This window comes from Citrus sinensis, chromosome 3 (genome assembly GCF_022201045.2).
Source record: "Citrus sinensis cultivar Valencia sweet orange chromosome 3, DVS_A1.0, whole genome shotgun sequence".
In the NCBI taxonomy this organism is placed as follows: domain Eukaryota; kingdom Viridiplantae; phylum Streptophyta; class Magnoliopsida; order Sapindales; family Rutaceae; genus Citrus; species Citrus sinensis.
This window is the reverse complement of record NC_068558.1, coordinates 31,955,307-31,969,142: the sequence shown is the minus strand read 5'-3', so window position 1 is coordinate 31,969,142 and position 13,836 is coordinate 31,955,307. Positions and strand designations below refer to the sequence as shown.

General features: G+C 41.3%; 1 non-coding gene and 1 pseudogene across 1 annotated transcript; one reads left to right on the top strand and one right to left on the bottom strand.

The window, feature by feature from the left end:
- Nucleotides 1-123: 123 nt before the first annotated feature.
- Nucleotides 124-230, bottom strand: LOC127901649 (small nucleolar RNA R71). The gene has a single exon (XR_008053893.1). It is a non-coding gene; the product is annotated as a small nucleolar RNA R71 (small nucleolar RNA).
- Nucleotides 231-12,062: 11,832 nt separating this feature from the next.
- On the top strand, nucleotides 12,063-13,650 carry LOC127900750 (uncharacterized; annotated as a pseudogene).
- Nucleotides 13,651-13,836: the final 186 nt, after the last annotated feature.

Below are 13,836 nucleotides of genomic sequence, written 5' to 3'. Positions count from 1 at the left end.
CCTTTCTCTTTAGATGGACTAGCTAAAGACTGGTTGTACTACTTGCCTCCTAGATCAATTACAACGTGGAATGGTTTGAAGAAGCAGTTCCTGGAGAAGTACTTTCCTGCTTCAAGAGCTGCTAACATCAAAAAAGACATTTGTGGGATCAGACAACTTCCTGGGGAGACTTTGTATGAGTATTGGGAGCGATTCAAACAATTGTGTGCCAACTGTCCTCAGCATCAGATTTCTGATCAACTTCTTATTCAATATTTTTACGAAGGACTATCATTGATGGATAGAAGTATGATAGATGCTGCTAGTGGAGGCGTGTTGGTAAACAAGACTCCTACTCAAGCAAGGGAGTTGATCTCAAATATGGCTGCCAATGCACAACAATTTGGCAGCAGGCAAGATCCCACTTCAAGGAAGGTGAATGAGGTAAATATTTCTTCTGTTGAACAACGTTTAGATAAACTCACTTCTCTTGTGGAAAAGTTTGTTGTAGGTAATGTGCAACATGTAAAGACTTGTGGTATTTGTTACAATATGGGTCATTCAACTGATATGTGTCCTACACTTCAAGAAGAACCCGTTGAACAAGCCAATGCAGTTGGAGGATTTCCAGGCATGCCTCAGAGGAGGTATGATCCTTATGCACAAACATACAATCCGGGATGGAATGATCATCCCAACTTCAGCTATGGAGTTAGGCCGTCAGGATTCCCACAACAGTATCCACCAAGACAACCAGCACCTCCACAGTCAACCTCCAAGTCAGGTATATCTCTTGAAGAAATTGTTAAATCACTTGCGACTAACACTCAACAATTTCAGCAGGCAACTACAGCAAGCATTCAGAACTTGGAGAACCAAATGAGTTAATTGGCGACTACAGTGAGCCGTCTGGAGTCTCAAGTATTAGGGAGATTGCCTTCACAATCTGAGGTGAATCCAAAGCAAAACGTTAGTGCTGTCATCCTTAGAAGTGGGACGGAGTTGCAAGAGCCTAGTAAGAAAGTGACAAAGCATGTAGAAGATGAGCTTGAGAAGAATGAATTGATGCCTCAATCTCATGATGAGGAACCCACCAGAGCTAAACCCCTACCTATTGTGATACCTCCTCCTTTTCGAAGCCGGTTTACAAAATCAAAGAAGGAGGAACAAGAGAAAGACATCCTTGAGACATTTTGCAAGGTTGAGGTAAATATTCCTTTATTAGATGCTATAAAATAAATACCTCGATATGCTAAAGTCCTTAAGGAACTATGCACCTCTAAGAGAAAATTAAGAGGAGATGAAAAAGTTCACATGGGGGAGAATGTTTCAGCAGTTCTTCAAAAGAAACTACCTCCTAAGTGCAAGGATCCAGGTATGTTTACTATCCCTTGTAAAATTGGTAGTGTTAGAATTGAAAAGGCTTTGTTAGATCTAGGAGCTTCTATTAATGTCATGCCTCGTTCTATTTATTCATCTTTGAATATTGGTCCATTAAAAGAAACTGGCGTGATAATTCAACTAGCCGATAGGTCTAATGCATATCCTGATGGGGTATTAGAAGATGTCTTAGTACAAGTTAATGAGTTGGTTTTTCCTGTTGATTTTTATGTACTTGATATGGAAGATGATAACTCCTCTAATTCTGTCCCAATTTTGCTAGGAAGACCTTTTCTTAAGACTGCTAGGACTAAAATGGATGTACATAAAGGGACTCTCACTATGGAGTTTGATGGAGAGGTTATAGAATTTAATATGAATGATACCATGAAATATCCTAGTGAGGAACATTCGGTATTTTCTGTGGATGTTATTAACCCTATAGCGCAGGAAATTTTTTACAAGGAAAAGACGAAAACATTTCATGATAGAGTGATTTTGAGAAAGGAGTTCTCTGTTGGTCAAAAAGTTCTTCTTTTTCATTCTAAGCTTAAACTTTTTCCGGGTAAATTACGTTCTTGCTGGGTTGGACCTTTTATTGTTACTAATGTTTTTCCTCATGATGCAGTTGAGATTCGTAGTCCGACCTCTGACAAAGTTTTTAAGGTTAACGGTCATCGCTTAAAACCTTTTTATGAAGGTTTTTCGGTGAATATTGTGGAGGATGTGGCTCTCGAGAGTCCCAATTATGGAGATTGATGCATAAATGTGTCTAGCCAAAGACATAAAACAAAGGCGCTTTTTGGGAGGCAACCTAAATGATTTATTTATTTTGGTTTTTGTTATATCTTCTTTTAATTTTGATTCAGATTTTTTTAAAAATAATGTGTTTGCTTATTTTGGCTAGAAGAAAATTTTTTATAAGGCGTGCCCACGTCTTAACTAAAAAGTACTTCTGTAATTTTTAAAGTAAAATAGTTTTAAGGCGTGCCCACGTGCTTGTTAGAAAAGTACTTCTGAAATTTTTAGTGTCTCAAGTGATTCATCACTAAAAAAATAAAAAAATATTTATTTATTTATTTTATTTTATTTTTTTTCTATTTATTTATTTAAAAAATGAAAAAAAGAGATTTTCTTTTGTTTTTTCTTTTATATATTTATTTATTTATTTATAAAAAAATCAAAAAAATCACTGTTCAAAAAAAAAAATTTTTTTTTACTGTTCACAAAATCCCTAATTTTCCAGAACTTGTTTTCTTCTCCAGCCGCTTGCAGCACACCAGCAACAAACCAGCAGCAAACCAGCTCGCCGGAAAATGCACCACCCCACGCGCGCAGCACCAGAATCGAGCACCATCCCGCGAGTGCAGCACCAGTATCCCGTGTCTCGCAGCGCAGCAGCGCGCAACGCAGCGCAGCACCCGCAAAGCAAGCCTCAGCAGCGCGAATCAACCCCAGCTGCGCGTGCAACGCGAACCAGCCCCAGCCCGAGCACGTAACGCAACAAGCGTCACCAGCGCGCGCACCAGCAATCCCCCAGCGCGCAGCAACAGCCGTAGCACACAGATTCAACATCACCAGTTCGCAGCATCAGTCCCAGCCCGCACGCGCAACACAACCAGCACCAACCCGCGCAGCACAACCATCCGCGCGCAACTGAACCAGCAACCGTGTACCCGTAAGCTCCAGTCGAGCAGCAATAGTCCGCAACCAGCCTACGACCTGCATTCCAGCCGCGTGAATCGAAATCCGTGACACGATAGAGCAGAATTTGGCCGCATACTTCGAGAGTGTGGGATTTACCCCACCATTTCCGCCAAGCCCATAGACGTTATGTGGATCAAAGCTCACAATTCAGGGAAGTTTCTTTTTGCCCTTAATCTTTTATCCTTACGCTTTAATTTTGTTGTGAGCTTTGATTATCTTACATTGGGGACAATGTAAGTTCTTGGTGTGGGGGAGAGATTTTTGCATTATTGATGTCTGGAATTATTATTTTCACTCTACTCATCCTTAAATGATTTTGGAGTTAGTATGCTTCATATATCATTAATTTTCTTTTCCTTTCTCTCTCACTACTCTTTTCCCATCTATCTCAAATTATTTACATCTATTTTTATTCTATCATACTCTTTCATCACTCACATTTTATCTTTCACTTTTCATATTACTACATAAATCTTTCTCACTTCTTATCATTTTTACCTTTTCTTTTATATATCACTCATACCTTCTTCTCATTCTACACCACGATTGATGGTTGATTCATTTGAAGAGTGTACATGATTTGATGGCAAATTTACCAACTTTGTGAGGATTTGAGCCTATGAGTAACCACTTTGCTCTAATATTTTTGTTAATATCAATCTTAGTTTGTTTATTCTAGAACTTGCTTTGTTATGCATGTTGAAGCCGCATTACGGGATTTTATGCATTAAAATGATAAGGGCAAACCCTTTTCCATTTTTCTATTCTCGCATTTTTTTTTCTCTACCCGAAGACCTTTATTTGCTATCTTTGTTTGAGCCTTAACCATTACCCATCTAATTTTCTCCGTCTACTTAACCATTTTTCTTCTTTTTGAGCCTCAATTTAAGGAGATTTTTTGGACTCATTGCGTGGATATATTTTGTTGCTTTTTCTACCTTGTAATAAAGTTTCTCAATTAGATCAACAAGCATTATGCTTGAATTAAATTGTGCAAGGTTCGTTTCTTTTGTTTGATTCAAAAACCAAAAAAAAAAAAAAAGAAAAAACAACAAAAAAAAGAAAAAAAAAAAGAAAAAGAAAAATCAAAAAAAAGAAAGAAAAAAAATGTCGTCGACCCAAGCTCCATTCTTCTCTCCCAGTCTGGTTTTCAGGAGTTTCTTTATTACTTTGTTGGCCGCTTCCACCTGTCCGTTTGCCTGGGGGTGTGCGGGGGTGCAGAACTTCAGGTCCACCCCCAAGTTTCGGCAAAATTCCCTGAAGTTGTTGTTGTCAAATTGCCTCCCATTGTCTGTAATGATGGCATAGGGGATCCCGTATCTGCAGATGATATTCTTCCAAATAAAATCCGTCGTCTTTCTCTCCGTGATTTGGCTGAGGACTCCCACTTCTACCCACTTGGTGAAGTAGTCTATAGCCACAATTGCATGTGTTGCTGCTCCTCGGCCCTTAGGTAATGGACCAATCAGATCGATTCCCCATTGGGCAAAAGGCCATGGGGATGACATAGTGGTTAGCTTTTCTGGGGGTTGAGCATGAACCTCCGAGAAGCTCTGGCAGATTTTACAGTTCTTTGCCATCCTTTTTGCATCCTGGTGCATGGTCGGCTAGAAGTATCCTTGTCGAAGTGCCTTGAAGGCTAAAGTTCTTGCTCCCGAATGGTTGCCACATATTCCTTCATGAATCTCCCTCAACACATAATCTGCTTCCTCGTCATCCAAACATCTCAAAAGGGGCAAGGTGAACCCTCGACAGTAAAGTACCCCATCTGGTTTTTGGAGCATTTGCCGAAGAGGCTGGTCAATCATCACAACTATCGGGTGGGCCTGAAAATATGGTCGGAGTTTGCGTGCTGCTGTTATTAGATCTAGTGCCCATTTCTCCATCAGTGGATACCTGGTTTCTGCGTCTACCAGGGCCTTGCTAGTGTAGTATACGGGGTGTTGCTTTCCTTCTTCTTCTCTGACTAATACCGAGTTGGTAGCCCATTTTGAGATTGCCAAGTACAAAAACAGCTAGTCACCTTCCCTCGGAGTTGATAATAATGGGGTGCGGGCCAGATATTCCTTCAGCTTCCCAAACGCCTCCTCATATTCTAATATCCACTCCATTTTTCTCCCTTTCTTTATGGTTTGGAAGAAAGGGTGGCATTTATCTGTGGCCCGCAAGATGAATCGGCTCAATGCTGTCAATTTCCCTGTAAGGCTCTGCACCTCCTTAACTGTTCGTGGGGATCTCATTTCTGTTACCGCCCATATCTTTTCTAGGTTGGCCTCGATCCCTCGGTGACTCACCAGGAATCCCAAAAATTTGCCAAAGCTGACCCCAAATGCACATTTCTCCGGGTTCATCTTCATTTCATACTTCCTCAGCAACTCAAAGGTCTCTTCCAAGTGCTTCACATGATCCCTCGGTTCTTTAGACTTTGTGATCATATCGTCCACATATACCTCTATAGTGTGACCGATCAATGGCTTGAAAATCTTGTTCACCAACCTTTGATAGGTAGCTCCTGCATTTTTCAGGCCAAAAGGCATTACCCTGTAGCAAAACAAACCCATGTTAGTTATAAAAGTGGTGTTTTCCTCATCCTGCTCGTCCATAGGTATCTAGTTGTATCCCGAAAAGGCATCTATAAAGCTGAGCAGACTATGACCCGCTGTTGAGTCCACCAATTGATCTATTTTTTATAGGGAAAAACTATCCTTATTAAGGTCTGTGAAGTCCACGCACATTCTCCATTTCCCGTTGGCCTTCTTTACCAGTACTACATTAGAAATCCACTCCGGGTACTTGGCCTCCCTTATAAATTCTACTTTCAACAGCTTTTCCATATCTGCATTTATGGCTTCGTACCTTTCCAGATTAAAGCACCTCATTTTCTGCCTCACCGGCCTTGCCCCCTTCTTGATTGCCAACTTATGACAAGCTACCCCGCGATCAATTCCTGGCATGTCCTCGTAAGATCATGTAAATATATCTATATGAGATTGTAGGCACTTTACCAGCTCGCCTTTTACTGCTCCGGTCAGTCCTGATCCGATCTTAACCACTCTGCTCGAGTTACTCTTGCTCACCACAACCTCCTCCAGTTCCTCAACAGGTTCTTGATGACCCTTTTTTGAATCTCCTCGGTTGTCCAGTGAGGTAACCTGTAGTGTCTACTTGGCCGCTATAGTGTAACAGCTCATCGCCATTCTCTGGTTACCTTTTACTACGCCTACAACTCTGTTGACTCTGTATTTCAACGCCAGATAATGCGTAGATATAACGCATTGGCTTATCCTCATGAAAGGTCGTCCCAGTATCATTTGGTAAGGGCTTCTCTCTTCTACCACGACGAAGTCCAGCATCACTGTTCTTTCAAATAGATTTGATCCTACAGTAATTGGGAGCTCGATGATCCCCATGGAGGTTAACCGTCCTCCTCCAAAACCCTTCAAGGATGTATTCGTCCGTTCCAATTTTAAGTCTGAAATTCCCATATCATCTAGGGCAGACTTAAACAGTATGTCAACCGAGCTGCCCGTGTCCACCAGTATTCGTTGTAATTCTGTACCAGCCACCATTGCCTTAATCACCATTATCCTCATGAGGATATAAAATACCTTCTTCGTCGTCATCTGTCCACATAATAGGAACTTACCTCACTTTCGCCCTTTTAGCTGCTGGCAAATTGAAAAGCACCTTTTTTCTAGTCACGGCGTATCTCCCATAGTTCTTTCGTGGCCTATTCAAATCCCCAGCCAATGTTGGCCCCCCTGCTATCACACGAATAATTGGCTGTTCACGTTCTAGGCTCCTCTCAACTCCTTCATCCCGCGTGTACTGTGATTCAATGACGGGGGACACTCCATCTACATATTCATCCAGGTATCGGTTCCTCACCAAATCCTCCACCTGAATCTTTAGGTCGCGATATTGGCTGATTGTGTGACCATGAGTGTCGTGGAACTTACAGAATCTGCTCTTATCATGTCGGTGAGCGGGTTTTGTTATAGGGGCTGGGGGGTACAGCAGTCCTCGTCCCTCGATACTTTCATACAACTCCTCCATAGGGACTTTTAATGGAGTGTATTGTCTATATGTCAAGCTCTGATCAATCAGTTGGACTGCTCAGCTATCATGGATATCGTCCCGAGCTGATATTGTAGGTAGCTGACCTAGCGGCCCAGCTTTGGAGTTTGTGGTATGTAATGCCCTAGGAGCATTGTGATAAGGATGGGCAGCCAACTGCCGAAATTCTCGTTACCGCTCCGGGAATGGGGGGCGCGGTGGCTGTGCTCGGCTGTATTGGAACTGTTGCGGTCTTTGAGCCATAGGGTAAGGGCGAGACCGATCAGATATTGCGCCCATCACCGAGGATTCCCCAGCTCGCTTTCCCGACCCGCTCCCGCTCGGGGTTCTCCTTTCCTTTCGTCTCAACTCCTCCAGCTGTTCGCTCTTTATCCTCACCGATTTTTCTTCTTCGATTTCTATATCCCTCCTTGCCTGCTCATACCCCACCGAATAACTCTGCACCAAAGGACTTCTCAAGTTATAATACAGTCGGCCTATTCTCACACCCTTTTTTAATCCCCTCAACGCCTGCGGGTGATTGAAAGCTCCCAAATCCAGCACGACCCGATGGTATCGTTTTACAAAATCCCGAAGGGATTCATGTTCCTCCTGCTTTATCCCCATCAGTTCCATCATGTCGTCCTCTGGGGCCACTGCTCCTCGGAACTGCTCGGCCAACTCTTGGCACATCTGCTCGTAGCCTTTTATACTTCCTCATGGCAGCTTGCGGTACCATTCTCGAGCTCGTCCCTCTAGTGTCAATGGGAACACCTGCACCTCTGGGCTGGTGTTAGTCCCTGTACACCCGTGATGTCGTTGAAACGTTCAATATGCACCAGCGGGTCACTTTGCCCAGAGTATTTGAGGTCGGGGAAACGGAAATCTCTTGGGATTACAGTACCCATGATCTCGGTTGATAATGGAGACTCTTCATCTAGCATTATCCTTTAGCTCGGGGGCTTTCTCTTGACCTGAATCTCCTTCATCACCTGCGCCAATCTGCGAACCTCTCCCTCCAATTCCACAGCACGGTCAGGATCGCGTGCAGCTATCTAATCTCGCTCCTGCTCGGCATTCTGTAACCGTTGTCTGAGCTCTCCTTCATCAACCCTGGCCCCTCGGCCATCAATTTTCAGTACTCGTCCGGAGTGAGATTGGTCCCTCACTTCATCCACGCGCTCCCCTGGAACTCGACCAATACTTCTATAAGGGTGCACCCCATAAGGTTGGTCCACTGGTAGAGGGATTTCCTTAACTTTATCTCTCCCCACAGGGATTTTATGGTCCCTTCTCCGCTCATCCCTCAACTCATGCAATATGGCCGTGAGAGTTTCCATTTGTGTCTCCATTCGTTCCATTCAATCTTACATCATCCTCTCTCTAGCTTCATTTCCTATCTCTCGAAGAGTAATTGTTTCACCAGTTTCATTGTCCCCACCTAGGGCATCCTTCCTTGTTATATCCATAACCGACTGTTCATTGCTTCTCTGATGACTACTAGTTTGGCGGTAGCTTTTTATCCAGCTTCCCCACAGACGGCGCCAAAATGTTGATGCTGAAATCTGCTCGCCTTTGGCCCGACCAGATCTTTACACCAACGCTTATGTGATCGGTAGTGAGGGTGTCAATTTCTTCTTGCTTCAACGATCTCTTTAGTCACAGAATTTGGAATTGCCCTTCATTTTCCTACTAAGCCTGCGTTCACCAAAGTGGATCAGAGACACTGGTGGTTTTACCGGCGTAAACCCTTTGATGCCTTAGTTAGCACAAGGTGTTTACGGGAAAACGGTATAATTTAAATTTGACAAGTTGCTTATAATTCGCTCACAGTTTGTATTGAAAATGGTCTGGTTTCAATTCGGCAGAGTTTTCCCTTCCCTCAATTTTTATGTCCCCTCTCTATTGGTTTTTCCTTCTTTTTATAGCCGTTGTCCCACGTTTCCGTTCCCCTTTCATCTCCCCCTTTTTCGGGTAGTGGCAGCCCCTCATGGGACTCCAACTGCTACACTATGGGTAAACGTGGGGCACTGTATTTCCCTCAACGGTTCTGGGCATAGCGCAACTGTCGTGATTTCGTGAGATCGTGTTCCTTCTTTTTTGGGAGATAGGTATCTGCTCGGCACATGTCTCTGGTCGGTATATTCCTTTTACTGATACTCGTCTCTAATTGGCCCATGTTCGTAGGAGGCTCATTATCAGTGTTCTACTCGTACCATTTGGCTGAGGTGCTCATTATTAGTGTTCTGCTCGTACTACTTGGCTTGATGATCCATGCCGTGGTGGGGATGATGGCATGGCTGAGCTGATGCTCTTATTTACTTAACAAAATGTATGACAAATGATACTTTATTTTAATTATGGTATAAAACATGTGAATTTATCAAAGCCTAAGTCAACCCAAACTAAAATCAAATTAAAATGATTTTAGTTGGGTTGCGTTGGACTGTTGCCCAAACTTTGGGTTGGTTTAGTTTGAAACTAGCATTTGGATCTTTGGTTGAATTTGGGGCTTACAATAAATCGACCCCATATTTTTTCTTCCCGCATTCCTTAGAATAAATATGTAATAAAATAACACAAAATTTAGTACACAAGGCACAAATGACAAAAAATAATTTTCATCTTGTAGTGAACTTTTCTTATTGATAATGTTCTATTTTTTTTATTCTATTTACTTCTGTGAACATATAATTGTAGGCATCCACAAATGTTAAGGATAAGCAATTATTCATATAAGTTATTTCACAACTCCTGTACTTATATCATCAATTGCTTGACCTTTAGTTATTTTCCTTGCTAACTTGAGTGAGACTCACCGATACAGCTAATATTGGATTTCTTGGATGAAGCTGCTCAGAAGACAATAATGCTTGTACGTGAAACGACCCGTCCCGCACCCTCAGGGCGAGTCTATCTAAACTCGTATAATCGAATCGATAATAATTATGATATCTAATAATTCTATCAAAAATTCGGCAAAATCTCTCCTATAAATAAAACATCCCCAAACCTGCAATTTACAAAACAATACTCCCAAAAATAACTCAATATCCACCCATCCTTCATAACCAACTTCTCAAGTCAACATATCAAATATCACCCAAATCATTCTAATATTAAAATACAATGGTTATCTTTAATTACAAAATATAATAAATAAATACAATTCGCAATATCCCAAATATCAAAATATTAAATCTACGACTCCTAGCACCATCACGTGGCCACAATTTTAAATCTAACTATCGTTGCTGGGTCGACTGATGTACCTGCAAATCTCCTGTGACGGGAGAAAATATAATAAAAATGAGGTGAGTATAAAACTCAGTGAGTGGATAGTAGTTTTTGAAAAATAAATTTATTTAAAATAATTTAATCTTTCTCAAATCAATTTCATCAAAATATCATAAGAACTTATATAAACATATTCAATTCAAATCATGCACTAAAATAACAATATTACATAAATATGCATAAAATCAATGAAATTATAATACTTATAATATCAAATACTGAATACCAAAAACTATCATCAAACAAGTACCCAGGGGAATGATCTCATCATATCTGGACCTCGACGGATGGGCAATCAGGGAACCATCATGCCCCGGAGCTACAACGGATAGATGGGGAAATCTCATCTCATATCACATGTATCTCAACATTTGTATCTCTGTAATCATCATACTGCAAGCTTAAGCCCCCAAAAGGCAAAAGCGCCCAAACACACGGCCCAAAGCCTCTATGTGTGTTCAGACGAGCCCCAAAGGCCTCTATCTCATCTCATCTGTATCTCTGTATTCATCTCGTATTATCTGTATCTCTGTATCTGGAGGGGAAGGGTACTGTCCAATGATTTTCCAAACAACATTTATACACATGTACATAAACATATAATCACATCTGAAATCTCATTTTCTTTTTATTCAACATATCTCAAATCCACTCAATTCTAATATCATGCGTTTACTCAAAAACAATAATAAAATCATTAATCAAACTCATTCTTAATAACGATAAATATCAACACATAGATAAAAATCAATTTTCTAGAAAATCATTAAATCAAAGCATCAAATACTTATTCATCAAAACATATTGCACTGTATCATAAAATCAGCATATACTATAAAAATAGGTTTTGTATATTCCACTCACAGTGACGAAGTCCAGACTCGGTATCAACAACGTCCGCGGGTTGATTCTCGTTCGCGGATCCTCCTAATCAAGGAAACGACATAATCATTCTCTGTAAATTTGAAATACAACTAATCTTACATAATAATTCTCGAAACGAATATCTATCAACAATAAACTATTCCTGCATGCACAAAATTACCGAAATACCCCTACATGCCAAAATTCATTATTTTACCAAAATTATCCTCAGAATCTTCAATTACTAAATTGTCCTCAATTCAGATCACGAAAATAACCACAATGTCAGAAATTATGAAATTACCCTCGGCACATAAAATTACCAAAATGTCCTTAATGACTTAAATTACCGAATTTCCCTCGTAATTTCAAATTACCTCACTGCCCTAACCTAAAATTACCAAATTTTCCACTAATTCCATAAATTACAAACTCACCCTAAAGTTTTATGAATTTACCAAATTACCCCTGTCGGTCAACGATGACCGGTTTTCAGTCAACGACGACGGGAAGCTTAGGTCTAGTAGTTCAGACCTAGGTGAGTCCAATGGTGACGGCGGTGACCTCCCACGCGTGGCGATGGCGGCGGATTGAGCTCCCAAAGCCGCGAGCTTTCCAAGTGGCCGATCGTCGACAATTCGGTCGTTTCAGGTGACAAGGTTGGTCAGAAAATGATGCTGGTGACGTGAGGAGTAGAACCCAGCTGGAGGTGTGCCCAAACTCCAGTGAAATCAACGACGATGGTGATGGGTTTTTGGCCGTCAATTTTTTAGGTTCAAATGGCGGCGTTCCAGTCATTTTCCGGCAATGAGGACGGCTGGGTTATGACGGCCGGCTTCCAAGCTTCATATCGGTACCAAGCTCAGCCGATGAGGTGGCTGGAATCGCGAGATCCGTTCGGGTCAAGGTCGCGGGTCGGGTCGAATCCAGGTCAAAATCAGGTCAACTCTCTTTCTCACTCTCTCTCTCACGTGCCCCTCTTTCTTTCCTTTTTTGGAAACCAGCTTCCCCTTTCCATTTATAGAAACTGGCTTCTTTTTCTTTTCTTTTTTTTTTGCACTTAAGCTTAATACAAATTAAGCTTATACCAGACCCATGACGAAAATAAAATCCGACTTTGATCGCACTCAATTTATCTCGATTTAATGTTGTGACAATTTTAGAATTAATATCGAAGAGGAAAAATTAAATCATACACTTAATTAGGAAAAATCAAAGTGCATGTGTTACAGTACGTAATTCTTTTTTTTTTTTGTTTTGACCACGAGATATTATGGGGAGGGCCCCAACTGTGGGAGGCACCTTTAAGCCCGTACCACAACCCATACTAGAAGTTCCCGCTTGAACCGAGAGGCACAGGTTCTTCCAACAAAGGCGACTTCCATGCGAATCGAACTGGGGAGCAAACCCAGTCAAGCCACTTAAGGGGACTCCATTGCCAGTGGAGCCAACACTTTGTTGGTTGCTTGTACGTAATTTTGTTCGAAGCCTACCCTATGTTTTTGCTGCCTCAGGTATATTAATTTAACTTCCTCTTGGGCATCAGATATTTGTCATCATACTTGCAAAGAAACACTTGCACCTAATTAGCCTTTTCGGTTACTATGGTTTGCAAAAACCTGCTATATTTTCTACCATAAAAATCCATTCAAACACTTGTTCGAGGGCTTGTTTTGTTGAATTGTGCTGGTGGCAGCATGAACAACAAGGCAATTGTTGATGATTGGAGAATCAAGCCACAGTTGCCATTGCTTTGGTTCATTGATTTCTTGTTGAAGCAAAGGGCAATTGCAGATGCAATCTTTGAAGATGTGAAACGAAGGTATTTTCTCTTCTCTCTATTCAGTCCATTTTTTCGTTATCCTAAAACAGTAGTCAAAAATTAAAAGATTCTATGATGTGTATATATTGGTGCTGTAGGGAAACACTGAGGAACATTTTACTGTCCATCTATTCAAATAAGAAATCTGTGGATGAAACACTGGTAGAGGTATTATGTGCTATTTTAACCTCTTACAAAAATGGACTCAGATTTCATGAATTGACCTCAAAATTGCAGATCATACGAGAACTCGCCAATGATGAAGGTGCACTCGATGCATTTGTTTCGATTGTGACAGGCCCCCCAGGGCCGAACCCCGAGCAATTGATGCCATCAATCTCTATACCTGTACTAGTTTTATTGGGTGATGAGGATTCACCCCTCTCGATGGACCTGTTGGTAGATACTTCTAATCTCTGCCTTCTCAACTTTCATATGTGAAGTTAATTGTGTTGGAAGTAGTAGGACATTGTCCCCATGACGACAGACCCGAGTTGGTCCACGAAAAGCTGCTTCCTTGGTTGGCTGAAACATTTAATTTCTGAGGAATTTACTTTCTCATCAGCAAGTTTTGATGAGCATTATATATTATTCCTATTGTAAAAAGACAAACAGCTCTTGTATTTATATTGTATATGTCAAGTCTTATTCAACCGCTTGAATATCTTTTGGCGCCGAAAAGAATGTAGGAGAAACTGATACCTGACAAGTTGTAGAAGCTCCAAATTGAT